The following is a 15,152-nucleotide window of genomic DNA, read 5'->3' as shown; positions in this document are numbered from 1 at the left end:
ATGGCAATAAAAGGGATTCATGCTCACAACATGTTGCACTCATACATTCATAGATCATTCATAATGCATCTAATTAGGAGCATTTGATTCATTTTGATCATAGCATCCTAATTCTTTGGCATAAGCATAAATACATGAAACTGATTCTACATGTAATGTTCCTAGAATCAGTGAATTCACCAGACCTTAACCCCCTAAGCAGTAGGGTAACAGGGATGAATTTACAAATCTCAACCCTAAGCAGTAGGGAAATAGATCGAAGGCAACGAGCTTTAACCCCCTGAAGTTTAAAGATCTTATCGCCCTAAACAGTAGGGAAGCAGATCAAAAGACGGCGAATCTTGCCTTCCTGAAGTTGCAGTGAAGCAGATTCAAACCACCAAGCCTTAACCCCATAAGCGGTAGGGTAACAGGCTGAAGATCTACAGATCTTATCACCCTAAGTAGTAGGGAAATAGATCGAAGATGATGAGCTTTAACCCCCTAAGTAGTAGGGTAACAAGCCAAATTTACAGACCTTAACCCCCTAAGCAGTAGGGTAATAGGCTGAAAATTATAGATCTTGTCTCCCTGAAGTTGTAGTGGAACAGATCGAATCCAGCAAGTCTCATCTCCCTGAAGTCACAGTGGAGCAGACTGAATTTATAGATTTTAACCCCCTAAGCAGTAGGGAAACAGATCGAAGATGATGGGCTTAACCCCCTAAGCAGTAGGATAACAAGCCAAATTTACAGACCTTGAATCCCTAAGCAGTAGGGTAACAGGTTGAATGTATGGATCTAAACCCCTAAGCAGTAGGGAAACAGATCAAATGTGATGGGCCTTAAACCCCTATACAGTAGGGTAACAGGCTAGAAATTACAAATCTCTTCTCCTTAAAATGGAGCTGAAGAGGTTACAAGCCACGGCGGATCTCCTTGAAGTTTCAGCGAAGTAGATTGAGGTCACATGCCTTATCTTCATGGAGTTGCAGTGGAGCAGATCAAAGCAAACCTTACCTTCTTGAAGCTGCAGTAGAGCAGTGAAGCGGAGTGAAGCAGCAAGATTGGAATGAAGCTACCTGGAGAAAAGGAGCGCTAAACAAGTCCAGACACGATGAGATCGGGCAAAATTGGTCTTTCTTAAGTCTTTGCTCTATTCTCGTTACATGAAAACAAGCAAAGAGGGGCAGCTGTACAGCCCAATTTTGGGCCCACTAAATACCCACTACACCCTAAACTAAAATCGGACCCAATAGAAGCCCAATTTACCCAAAACACTAAACCTACCCAAACCCCAATCTAGTCTAAAAATTTAGGGTTTCAGAATTTGAAACCCTAAATCACTTATCCCACCGCCCCAGTCACATCTCTTGCAAGTGGCCTCTGCTCCACCACCGTTTGCCTGCAGCAATAAAAGAAGAAGAGACAGATTAGTCAAAAAGAGCAAGTTGTAAAGAATTGGCTATAAAAGGCCAAGTTCAAAACCATTGTAACTCTCTCGGTAACTTGATATATACCAACAAAGCATTCAATTTTTTTAAACAAAGAAACCCTAGCAATATCAAACAACAAAATTAGTCCAACTAGAGAATAGACATCTAATAACCGAAGGTGATTCATCCTAATCTTCTTGCTTTTTCTTTCTTTTTCACTTATTTTACTCACATATATATATACGCTTTAAAAACAAAAATAAAATAAAAATTCCTTACCTTTTTCGATCTCCAGCCACCGTGCACGGTGGCCAGCACGGCAGTGACCGGCCTGTACTTCACCGGCTTCTGGGCTGGCAGACCGAGAGAGAGATAGAGAGGAGTTTAGGAGTTTTTTTAGGGGAGAGAAGAAATAAAAATAAAAATAAAAATAAATGGGTTATATAGGCCGGCAAAACGCGCCGTTTTGCCTGGCCATTTTAAACAAAAAACGGTGCCGTTTTAAGCGTCGACCCAAACCCGGCCCGCTCCACAGAAGGATCCGCGTGTTTTTGACATTTGGGACAATTGCGCATGCAGTCCCTCCGCAATCTTTTTGGTTTTAATCAGGTCTTTTCATGTTTTTTAATTTGGTCCCGTAATTTTAATTCTGTTTCAATTTAATCCCCTGACTGCTTGAAGGAGAGACATCTGAACGGCGTCGTTTGATAAAATTGGACTATTTACTCTTTCGGTCCCTCCTGTTTGCTCGCGCGTTCGAATCAGTCCCCTTCCCCTTTGATGATTTTTAAATTCGCCACAAAATTCCGTTTTTAATTCGATTTCATCCCTTTTCTTTTACTTTTCCATATTATTCTAATTTAATTTTAATAGTATTTACAATATTATATTTTATTATTGTTGTATATTTATTAACAGCTCATCATTATCTTTTTATTTAATACTTATATGTATATTTGTTATAAAATATTATTAATAGTTTTATTATTAATATTCTTATTAATACACATGTATGTTAATATTATGACTATATTTTTTCATATGTAAACGTATATATATATTATGTATATTTCTCCTTTTTTTAATACTATATATATTCTTTTTATACATTACATATAATATCTAAATATATATTATGCACATACTCGTAATATCACCATATATTTATTTTTAATATATATGTATATATATATTTTTATGTAATACCTTTAATAATTATTTTCTAACATTATCTTTTACTACACATGTGAATCGTATATACATCCTCTTAATATTGTATTTTTCTATATGTTACGTGTATATTTTTAACTATATTATGTATTACTATATCTGCATAGCATTATTATTATTCCTAATATAAATATTATATATACATCTTTTAACATCATATAAATATATATATTTTTTAATATATCATATTATTGTTATGTCTATTTTATACATGTATATATACTCTTTATATAGTATTTTTTTTATCATATATTATTGTACTTAATATTTTCACTTGCTTATTACTTTATTTTAATGTTATTATTTATATCATTATTATTCCTACATTTTCACCTATTACCTTTTAAATACACTTATTTTATTCTTCCCTCACCCACATCATATATTATTTATTTATACACGTACGTATATACACTTTCATACATCATTTCTAAAGCATTACCTGTATTATTACTATTAATATTATTATTACCGTTTCTATATTATCGTTCTTTAGTTTTACATAATAATTGTTTATTATGAGTTCCTTTTAATTTTGAACATCTCCTGCTTTATTCATTATTTTATTATTTTCTTTTTTATTCGTTTTATTCGTTTATCTTTACTCATATCGTTATTATTGTTTTCGTTATCATTTTATTCTACCATTATTTATTTATTTATTCATTTATTTATTTGCTTGCGTGTTTGATTATTTCATTTTCCTCACGCATGTGTTTACGTTTGCTTAGCCTCATTACTGTATCATCTTTTATAACTGTTCGTATTATCGTTTTTGACACTACCACACCTATCATTGTGTCATCATACATAGCAATTCTATAATTTGCTTTTATGCTAAATTATGTTATATTTCCCACTCAATCTGTTAATGCAATTCTTTCACAAAGTAGCAATATTCCGCATTAGGTGATTCGAGATAATCGTGCCCTAAGTTACTGGGCCTCGACTTTTCTCATTCAATCTAAATGCGAAATATTCTTTTAAATCACAACACGAGTCTAAAAAATGCTTATTTTCGGAGCTTCGAGGTGTGGTGCCCTAACTTACCGGGTATGACATTTTGATACCTCGAAATAAGATCTTTTGCAAATAAAGGTAATGTTCGGTGTTCGGATATTTGAGGAAACGTGCCCTAACTTACTGGATTTCGATTTTCCTCGTCCACCCTAACTAACCGAATATCCTTTTAAAAGAAGTTAAAATACATCGATTTTAAATAAAAGGCAAGCTCATTCTCAAAAGTTCGAGATGTCGTATCCTAACTCACTGATATGACGTATCATTGCCTCGAGACGAGAATGTCTTTAACATTTTAATGTTTATTTTACAAAAGAGGGATCGTATTTCAAAGTCTTTCAAGTTCTCAATTTTCGACAATTAAGACACTAATTAATCAACTAGGTACCAATTTTGGGCGTATCGGGGGTGCTAATCCTTCCTCGTGCGTAACCGACTCCCGAACTCATTTTCTGATTTTCGTAGACCCAAGATTATCGTTTTAGTAAACCTTAACTTTTATTAAAATGATTAATTTGAGGTGACCCGATCACACCTTATCAAAAAGGAGTGGTGGCGACTCCTCTATTCGTTTTCATTTTCAAAACTTAAGTCGATTCCCGTTTTTTCAAAAAAATGGTTACGACATACAGAACTATTTTTTTTCTATTTGATATTAATTAGAATAAGGTTTTTCGACATTTAAATAGATGTAGTCGAAACTTCTCTTGTATCATTCGTTTTTCAACATTAATGAATTTTTTCTCCTCTACGGTTTTTTCCTGAAAGGGTTTCCACGTCAAATTTATTTTTTTTATTTTTCTTTAATTTTGAAATTATCCTATTGCCATTATCAACATCTATTTTAACAAAGTTCACAAATGTTTTATTAAACAATTAAATCCAAAATCCCAGACACGACTCTATAATATTCTTTTTTCTTTGTGAAAATAGCAAAAGTGAATGGTGCACAATGTGAAGCGGAAATAGGGATTTGCGATAACAAGTGCAATTATGCGAAGCTTCAAAGAATGGGAAATGAATATGTGAGAAACTATCACCAAATGAAGTCGGAACATGCAAATGCTTGTATGAATGCGATAGCAGCACCGACAGAAACGGAAAGTCGAGGCCAGAAAATAAAAAATGCAGTGTGGGAATTGGACCGTGCAGTGTGAAATGCAATGATATTTGTTGCCGGTTTAAATCTGCATTTAAATACCCAGGGCCTCTAGAGGGGACTGGGATGTGCTTGAACATAATTGGTATACCTAGTACAAATGAATGTATTTGCTATTTTAATTGTTAGAGAGCAATGCATATTTACAGGTCCTTTGCATTGACTATTTATAATGAAATAAAAAAAATGTTTATTTATTTTCATTTATTAAGTTAAATAAAGGATTATAAACGAAAATTTAAAACTCAATTATTATACGAATTAAAATAAAAGTCTAATTGATTTGAGATTAACTGAGGCAAATGGATCACTGGTTACAGTAGAAATATAGGCATATGTTCTGTATTTGATGCGGAACTAAAGGCTATTATGGATTGTCTAGATATAACATGGAGGAGAGGGATTAAGCAAATGTTAGTGGAGAGTGCGAGTTTGACTACGGTTAATACACTTAATGGGCAAGCAAAGGGAGTCAGGTCGAGTTTGGTGCAAATTATCAGACAACATATAGTAAGGGACTGGAATATTAAGGTATTGTATGTTCCATGTTCAGCCAATATGGTTGTGGACAATATGACAGTTTTAGGCAGACATGACCCACTTGGATTGCGTATTTACAAAGGTCCACCCAAACAAATTGCTATTGGATGACTATAAGAAAGTGTTAGTGAACTCTGTTAAGGGTTGTTATGGCTAATTGTACTTAGCTTCTTCTTACCAATTTTTTTTTTTAAAATTTTTTCGATTAAAGATTCAAGTTAAGTAGACTTCCTAGGTTAGTTCTTAAGTGATAGCCAGTTTCTTCAATTTCTGATCCCTGAACTTAGATCCTTGTCATATTGTCATGTCATCTAAAATGAGTAGATATGAAACATGTTTGAATTTAGACTTATTCATGGGTTGGGTTATTAATTTAAGTCTGAAATTTGGGATAGTTTGGGCAGGAATATTAGGCTTGAAAAATAGACTTGGACAAAAAATTAGGCTCATTTAAAATATGGGTTAGACTCAAACTCGAATATTCAAAGCCGAAGCCCAACTCGATCTAGCTCATTTTTTATGTTTTTAATATATCATATTATGTTATTTTATATATATTATATAATTTACAACACATAAAAACTAAATCTATAGTAATATATAATACTATAATATAAACATTAGCAAAAGTTAAAACACCTACATATAAATTTTAATAAAAGAAAAATAAATGAAACTATTAAATATTAAATTAAAAATAATATAAATATTACATTCAAAATTCAAAAAAATAATATGGGCAGGCCTAAAATAGGTTTGGATTTGTCATTTACAAATATAGGTAGACTTGAATAAAAATTAGGCTCATATTTCCTGTCGAGCCAGGCTAGGGAATGCATAAAATGTGTTAATATCATGCTTAAACTCGACCCATGAACATGTCTAGTTGAATCCAACAAAAACTATACTAATTAAAATTAAAATGTCTATCGACCAAAATTGTAATAGACAATGTTGTGTCCAAGACTTGTGGAAACCTGCGAAATTAAATAAAGAGGGGTTTAAACTGATGATAAAAAAGAGTAAATAAGAATTAATTGACAATAAAACAAAATATAAAATAGTAATTTGATAAAAAATAGATTTAGCCAAATTAATAAAATCTCTAACCTTATGTACGACGTTAGTTTCGAAATTAATCACGGATTATAAATACTTTCTCACTCGATAATAAGTCAATTAAAGTAATTGAAGAACAACTTTAGATCACTAATCCTTTGTTGTAAATTAATTATGAGAACAATCTAACAATCAACTCTTGTCAAACGAGCAACCTTATAAGCATGTCTATGATACATAATATCAACTATCCTATCACATCAACACCGTTTTATAGCCACCTTACACCGTAAAATTTTTAATTGGTAATTTTACACTTTAGTCCTTATAATTGTTCAAATTTTCAATTAAATTATTTTTCACATTTAAGATTTCATGGCTTAGAAAATTAGAAAAAATAATTTATTTTGAAAATTAAAAAAAGTAAAATTTGGACCTTTAAATTAAAAAAAATTGACATTTTTTTAAATATATATATTTCCGTGACTTAAAAAAATAAAAAAAAAATGAGATTTTAATCTGATTTTTTTTGTGCTGGATGTCAACTTACTTAAAATAGTGAATTATAATTAAGATTATATAGAATAAAAAATCTCATTGTATAATCCAAGATTAAATGCTCCTAATTAATTTAATTATTATTATGCTAAATAAAGTTTATCTAAAATTAATTTATTATTTTTTGGTACAAACCAAAATTTATTTATAATATTGTGAAAAATATTATAGTTTATTTAATGATATTAAATACCAATTAAAGAATTAGATTTGTTGCTTAATACTAAATTCCAAACAATATTAATTTCTCACATTGGACTACTTTTTTTTGCATATATAAAAAGATATTGTATAAAAATATTTCAAATAAAATCAAAAGAAAAGAATTGAAAATTCTAAAATGATTAAATTCTTCCCCTTATTTTATAATTTTGCCATTCTTCTCATACTCAACACCTCAGGTACTGTTTTTTCTACTTTAATGATGCAATTTTATATAATGCTTTTTTTAAAATAAAAAAATTTGATTTGAAAATTTTGAATATTTACGGGTATTTTAAATTTATTAAACTATTTAAAAGTTTTTATTTAAATTATTGACGGACTGGCTATTAAATCATTGTTTGTCATTTTTTCTTTGTAAAAATAGGCAAAGTGAATGGTACACAATGTGAAGAGAAAATAGGAATTTGTGATAAGGATTATAATTCAAAATGTGAAGTTTCAAAGAATGGGAAAGGAATGTGCGAGAAATTGTCACAAAATGATGTCGGAACATGCAAATGCTTGTATGAGTGCAACGACAACGGCAACGGCAACGGAAATGTGTCTCGAAAAAATAAAAAAATGCAATGGGGGAATTGGACTATGCAGTGAGCAATGCGATGAAAGTTGTTGTGAAAGAAATTGTGCAATTAAATACCCAGGGCCTCTAGGGGGCTATGGGTTTTGCATGAATATTGTTGGTGCACCAGCTCCATATGAATGTATTTGCTATTTTAATTGTTAGAGGGCAATGCAAATTTACCATTTGTTTGCATTGACTGTTTATAATGAAATAAAATTTTTTTAGACGAATTATTCGTAATTATATGATTTTTTATGTTTATTAATTACTGGAATTGAAAATTTTAAACCAAATTATTTCAAGAATTAAAATAAATGTCAGATCCGTTTAAACTCATTAATGAAGTCAAATCAGAGACAACCATAGAATAGAATTGTAGGAAATAAGGTACTGCAAAACAAATTTGTTAGCACTGACTGAAAAGTAAATAATGAAATATGAAATTAGAAATTACTACGCCGTGGTAAATTCATTGCCTTAGAAACAAATTCATCCTAACCGGTGTAATCGTGTAATGGACGTCGTCTCCCAAAGTTAACACAGCCCTTCGATATTTGTACACCCGTATATGGAAGATGGAATATGATTGGTGTTGCTCTTCTTGGGAAATCACGGTAGGAACAATTCCCAGAAAAATTTGGAGGGGTCACGGCTGATCCCGTTTAAAATTCAGACTTCTAGACAAAATTTTCTCTAAAGAAATTAAGGAAAAAATGACAAAGTTTATAAATAAATCACAGATAGAAAGTGGAGGAGAGGAATCAGGGATAAAAAGTTTATAAAGTGATTAAGGGCGCAAGTAGTGCTTGTGGAACGTCGCCTGTCTCTTGCCCTTCGCCTGCTGCTCGTTGGGGTGGAGGGAGGTTCTGTGCGAATGTTGTTACTGCAATTGGGGTTGATGTTCCGACAAGTGCATCTCCTATCCCAACTATGACCGCGGCACTACTGTTGTCATTGTCACATCGTTATATCATCTAAAATCAATAGATAGGAAGCATGGCCGAATGGTTCAACTGTACTAAATTAATATCAATAGATAGGAAGCATGGTCGAATGATTCAACTCGAATCCCATAGAGACTGTACTAGTCAAAATTAAAATATCTATCAACCATTATTGTCAAGGGCAAAGTCGTGCACATGACTTGTGCAAACTTGCAAAAATAAAGAAAATGGGGTTTTAATTGATTAGAAAATAGTAAATAAAATTTAATTGAAAGTAAAATAGAATATAAAATAATAATTTGATATAAAATAGATTTAAAATTAATAATAGCTCCGGCCTCAACTACGACGTCAATTTTGGTTTTGGAATTAATCACGGACCATTGATACTTTTTCACTCAATAATAAGTCAATTAAAGTAATCAAAGACTAAACTCAAACCACCAATTCATACTTAGTTGTAAATTACTTATGGGAACATTCCAACAACTAACTTTTGTCAAACGAATAACCTTAAGAGTGATTGTCATACATTAATATCGATCTCTATCCTATCACATCAATACTATCCTATAGCCACCATACATCGTAATAAGCATCATTATGTGGAGCTCACCAAGGCCCCTTTATATACACTTCTAATGACCCTTTTCAAGGCTCTGTTATCCTCTCCATCTTTCTCATCTCGCTCTTCATGGTAAAACCCATCTCACTAAAGAAACATTAAGCTTTCTCACCACCTATATCGTTAGCTTTTCACCCTTTCCTAAACAAGGTGAACTAACCATCTTCGCCATCAATCAAACTTGCATCAACAAACTTCTATGATTTAATCCCTTGAAAACCTTGCGAACAAGAAAAATTTAACTCTAATTAATGAACTCATCTACGCAAATCATTTAAATTAGATTTTTTAATCCCATAGTTCCAACTAATTGCACACCCAATCAAACCACACTAATTTGTTCTTCAATTAAAATAGTATTGATAGTGTTGCGCGAAAGCGTGTAAAAGAGTAAAATTATTGTACTAAAAAATCACACTAAGTTCAATTCCCAGGAAAGAGAGGTGGATCACGAGGATCACTTAAGTACCAGGTCTTTCCTAGCCAGAATATCCCTCTATCGTATTTTAATAGCACAATAAATCACTATAATCACACTCACAAAATATGCAAAAATAAACAATAAAGAACACTAGAATTTTAACGAGGTTCAGCAAATTTTGCCTACGTCATCGGACACTACCAAATATATTTCACTCAAAAAATACAAGTGAAATTTACAAATAGGGAGAGAGAGAACAATGCCTTAAGTAGAGAATGTCAAATATGGGATAAAGAAAATGAGAAATGGTTAGGCCTATTAATAGTTGAGGTTCAATGATCAACTTGCAAAGCCCCTATACAATTAGGGACCAAAATTGCAATTATCCCATGCCAAATTTCAAACCAGATTTCGGTGCCTTAAATGTTCTGATTTTCGGTGCCAATTTTCTAACACCTATATCTTAGACTTTTCAAAGATATGGGTAACTGCTAATAATCTCCACCTTGAAGATTTGATTAGGATAATCTTATCTTTATACAATTTTTTCTGCCTTTGACAACAATACTTGATAGTGCCTTCTTCAACTATTAAACTTGTAAGATATTGATCAAGTTCAAACAATGTTCGAACTTGGTTGCTGTTACCACCTTGGTCATCATATTTGCGGGGTTATCTGCAGTCTTAATCTTCTGAAGATGAATTTTCCCTTCATCAATAATTTTTCGCACGAAATGGAATCGTACGTCGATATGCTTTGTACGTGCATGATAGACTTGATTTTTTACTAAATGAATAGCACTTTGACTATCACAATACACGTTAATATGCTCCTGAACCAATCCTAAGGTTTTAACCATACCTTGTAACCAAATAGCTTCCTTTACAGCCTTTTTTACAGCCATGTATTCGGCTTCTGTGGTTGACAATGCAACTGTAGACTGTAGTGTAGACTTCCAACTTATTGGTCCTCCAGCAAGTGTAAACACATAACCGGTGGTTGATCTTCTTTTGTCTAAATCACTAGCATAGTCAGAATTAACGTACCCAATAACACATTTACCAAGTGTATTATCCTACTTGAACAGTAATCCAACATCCACGGTCTTCTGAATATACCGTAGAATCCATTTCACAGCTTGCCAATGTCCTTTTCTAGGATTATACATATACCTGCTCACTATACTAACTGCCTGTGAAATGTCGGGTCTTGTACACACCATTGCATACATCAAGCTACCCACTGCATTAGAATACGGAACTTGCAACATGTATTCTCGTTCTGTATTCGTCGAAGGAGATAGTTGTGCAGAAAGCTTGAAATGAGAAGCCAACGGGGTACTTATAGGTTTTGTCTACTCGTTCATGCCAAATTACTGTAGTACCTTCTTCAAATACTGCTTCTGAGAAAGCTAACTCTACCATGAGCTTTATCTCTACATATTTCCATGCCAAGAATTTTCTTAGCTTCACCTAGATCTTTCATCTCAAACTTGAGATTGAGTTGAGTCTTTAATCTCTCAATCTCAACTTTGTTCCTAGATGCTATCAGCATATCATTAACATATAAGAGCAAGTATATGAAATTTCCTACTTGTAGTTTCTGAAAATACATGCAATGATCAAATTTACTTCTTGTGTTGTAACACCCAAATATCCGTGTCGATTACTAGAGTAGGTTCATAAAACATAACATGCTCAACTTTTCAGTAGAACACTTAAGATACTAAAGAAAATTGAAAAGTGAAATCTTAAAATTTACGAATAACATTACCCGATTAAAACCCTTCTATTCATTTTATGATTTATCCCCTATTGACCGAGTGCACATACATAATATATATAATTCAATCATATCACAAATATGAAGTTCTAAATCAAGATTTATAACCAAAACATTTTCAAATTCATACATAGAACTTTAGCCATATTCGTATGGCTTTATATACAATTATATCAAAATAGCTAACCTCCCAAAATTACTATCCTATACATGCCATAATGTCTACTAAAGTTTCAAACAAAAGTACCAAAAAGGTTGACAAAAGTTGCGATGACTTCGTGATGGTTCCCAAGCTTCCCTCGAATAAAATGATCTATACCAAAGCGAAAAACACACCGAGTGAGTTATTAACTCAGTAAGTCCTAAGAAAATTTCAATACTATAATAATTCAATTATCTACAAACTAAATAATTAACTCAATACTATTCGAACTTAGCCATGATATCATAAGGAAATATATTATGTCACAAACGTACCCTATGCATTTGGTACATACTTACCTGAATACACCATATACTCCTACTCTAAATATTCACAATTAAAATACCATGGCAATGTCATATACAACCATTGACGTATATATATATATGTATATATATAATATACAAAGCCTAAAATTTAAAGCATAAACCAAGCCACTCCATCTATCAATCAAATCTCCAATTTAATGTTTAGTTGCATTCTTAATTGCCACAAATAATACTCCATAATCAACATTTCACACTTAGTGCTCGATTTGAAAGTCCGCACACACAGTGCTTTTACTTATTCACACACATAGTGCCACATAGCTTCGCACACATAGTGCTGTATTTTCTTATCTTTAATCATCATATTATCATAGATTGATCAATAATTTCACATTCGATTCCCAAGAACATATATATACTATGATATCTTATCTAACTTAATTTGTCTCATCTATGCTCAAAGTTAGCTATAACTTGATTACCTAAGGACTTACCTTTTTAATCGGATGCCAACTCCGATCGGCTACTCCATCACTCTTGCTTTCCCTTTTTCCGAACTTGGCTCCCTTTGATCTTGAGCTCCAACTCCAACTAAGCAAATAAAATAACTAAATCATCGTAACCCCAATTTATACTTCTTCCTCATAGACACACACACACAATGATTCGGTATTTGCTCATACATAATTTAAAATTTAAATCTTTAAACTTAATGTATATCCAACATACTTCTCATATATTCCTATAATTCAATACATTATAAGATCAATTTCGGCAATTCACATTTCCAAATTTTATTAGCTAAGTTCATTTTCGGTTAGTGCTCTTATAAAATCTATCAAGCTCGTATTCCTCTAATTTCATGAGTTCAACGTCTTAGTGCCCATAGTAACTACTCAAATAAATTTCGAATACATAAATTAAGTCACCCCAAACTATCTTGATTTAAAATCGACAAACATACATATGTCAAACTATTTTAACCAAATTTTACTTATCACTTATACTAAAATATGCACTTAACTTACTATGTTTACATCATGCCTTACACTCCCAAAACATAAGACATCAATCTATTTCCTTCTTCCATGTCTCAGTCAACTACTCATTTTACCTCATAATCTTGAATTTTGCATTTTAACGTATCTATCATGACTTATTCGGCTTACATTGAACCATTACTCATACAATAAAATAGCAAACAAAATGAATATTCCATTCAAATCCTCATATGGCCAAATACACAATGTACTACCCAACTAATAATTCAACAAGTTCAACCTCATTCTCTCATCTACATATTCAAAACAACATGAAAACAACCTCCAATTCTACTACATTGATATACGGCTTAGTGCCCAAACTACCATAGAACTTTGATTTCTTTTTTTTTTGACATGGCCAAGAGATGCATTTACAATTAACTTAAACATTTAAAGGAAAAATTCCAAAAATAACTTCAAATCTTACCTCCAACTAGCCAAGAAGGTGCCGAATTGCCCTAATGAATTTTTTTTTCTTTCCCTTTTGTTTCGGTTTGGAACCAGGAAGAAGATGAACACTTTTCTTTTCTTTTATTCATCTTTTTATTTTTTTATTCATTATGATTTGAATATTTTATTCTTTTGCCAATTTAATATACAAATTAATTTAAATTTGTGGAAGGGCATCATTACTTGGCGGGCCACTTAGTGCAAAAATGGGCATGCAAATCCATGCTTTCTCACCTTATTGTTATTTAATCCTTACAATTTACCTATCATCTTTTCTAAATTTCTTAACTAAGTCCTTTCAAGAAAATTCACATTCCTAAGGCTAATTTTAAGCATTTAATTTTTTTTTCACACATACACTATCACACATAAATATATGCAATTAAAACAAAAATAAATTTTTGTGACTCGGTTTTGTGGTCCCGAAACCACATTTCGACTAGGGTCTAATTAGGGCCGTCACAACTCTTCCCCACATAAGGAATTTTCGTCCCTAAAAATCTTACCAGCGAATAAGTTAGGATATCGATCCTTCATAGTGTCTTCAAGTTCCCAAGTAGCTTCTTCGACCCCATGTTTAAGCCACAGTATCTTTACTAATGAGATTTTCTTATTTCGTAGTTCTTTTACTTCACGAGCCAAAATACGAACCGGTTCTTCTTCGTAACTCAAATCAGATTGAATCTCAACCTCTGATGGATTAATTACGTGCGATGGATCGGATCTATAATGTCGAAGCATCGAAACATGAAAAACGTTGTGAATCTTTTCAAGTTCAGGGGGTAAAATCAATCTATATGCGACCTGCCCAATTCGTTCGGATATTTCATACGGCCCGATGAATCTCGGACTCAATTTTCCCTTATGGCCAAATCTGAGCACCTTTTTCCAAGGTGAAACTTTAAGAAACACTTTGTCTCCAACCTGATATTCAATGTCTTTTCTTTTTAAATCCGCATACGACTTCTGACGATCCGAAGCTGCTTTCAGACTTTCAGGGATCACTTTTACTTTCTGTTCAGCATCTTTAATCAAATCAACCCCGAAGATTTTAATTTCACTAAGTTCGGTCCAAAACAACGGTGTACGGTATTTACGACCGTACAAAGCCTCGTAAGGTGCCATATTAATGCTTGCTTGAAAACTATTGTTGTAAGCGAATTCAATCAAAGGCAAATACCTTTCCCATGAACCACAAAACTCTAGGATACAACATCTCAACATATCCTCGAGTATCTGAATTATCTGCTCAGATTGACCATCAGTTTGGGGATGAAAAGCGGTGCTAAAATACAACTTGGTACTCAATGCTTCTTGCAATTTCTTCCAAAATCGCGACGTAAATCTCGGATCTCTATCCGACACAATAGAAATAGGTACTCCATGTAATCGAACAATCTGGGAGACATATAATTCTGCCAATTTATCGAGCGAGAAATCTGTACGGACAGGGATAAAATGAGTAGACTTCGTCAATCTATCAACAATAACCCAGATTGAGTCTTTCTTACTCTGTGTCAACGGTAAACCAGATACAAAGTCCATCGTTACTCGATCCCATTTCCATTCAGGTATCATGATTGGCTGAAGTAATCCTGAAGGCACTTGATGTTCTGCTTTCACTTGTTGACATATTAAACACCTTGAA

General features: G+C 32.6%; 1 long non-coding RNA gene across 1 annotated transcript; it reads left to right on the top strand.

Moving 5' to 3' along the window:
* Nucleotides 1–7,276: 7,276 nt before the first annotated feature.
* On the top strand, nt 7,277–7,997 carry LOC121204875 (uncharacterized). Its single transcript, XR_005900024.1, has 2 exons — nt 7,277–7,381; nt 7,570–7,997. It is a non-coding gene; the product is annotated as an uncharacterized lncRNA (long non-coding RNA).
* The last annotated feature ends 7,155 nt before the right edge of the window (nt 7,998–15,152 follow it).

Source organism: Gossypium hirsutum, chromosome A08 (genome assembly GCF_007990345.1).
Source record: "Gossypium hirsutum isolate 1008001.06 chromosome A08, Gossypium_hirsutum_v2.1, whole genome shotgun sequence".
Lineage (NCBI taxonomy): Eukaryota > Viridiplantae > Streptophyta > Magnoliopsida > Malvales > Malvaceae > Gossypium > Gossypium hirsutum.
The sequence above is the reverse complement of the archived record's forward strand: the minus strand, read 5'-3'. Positions and strand labels throughout refer to the sequence as shown.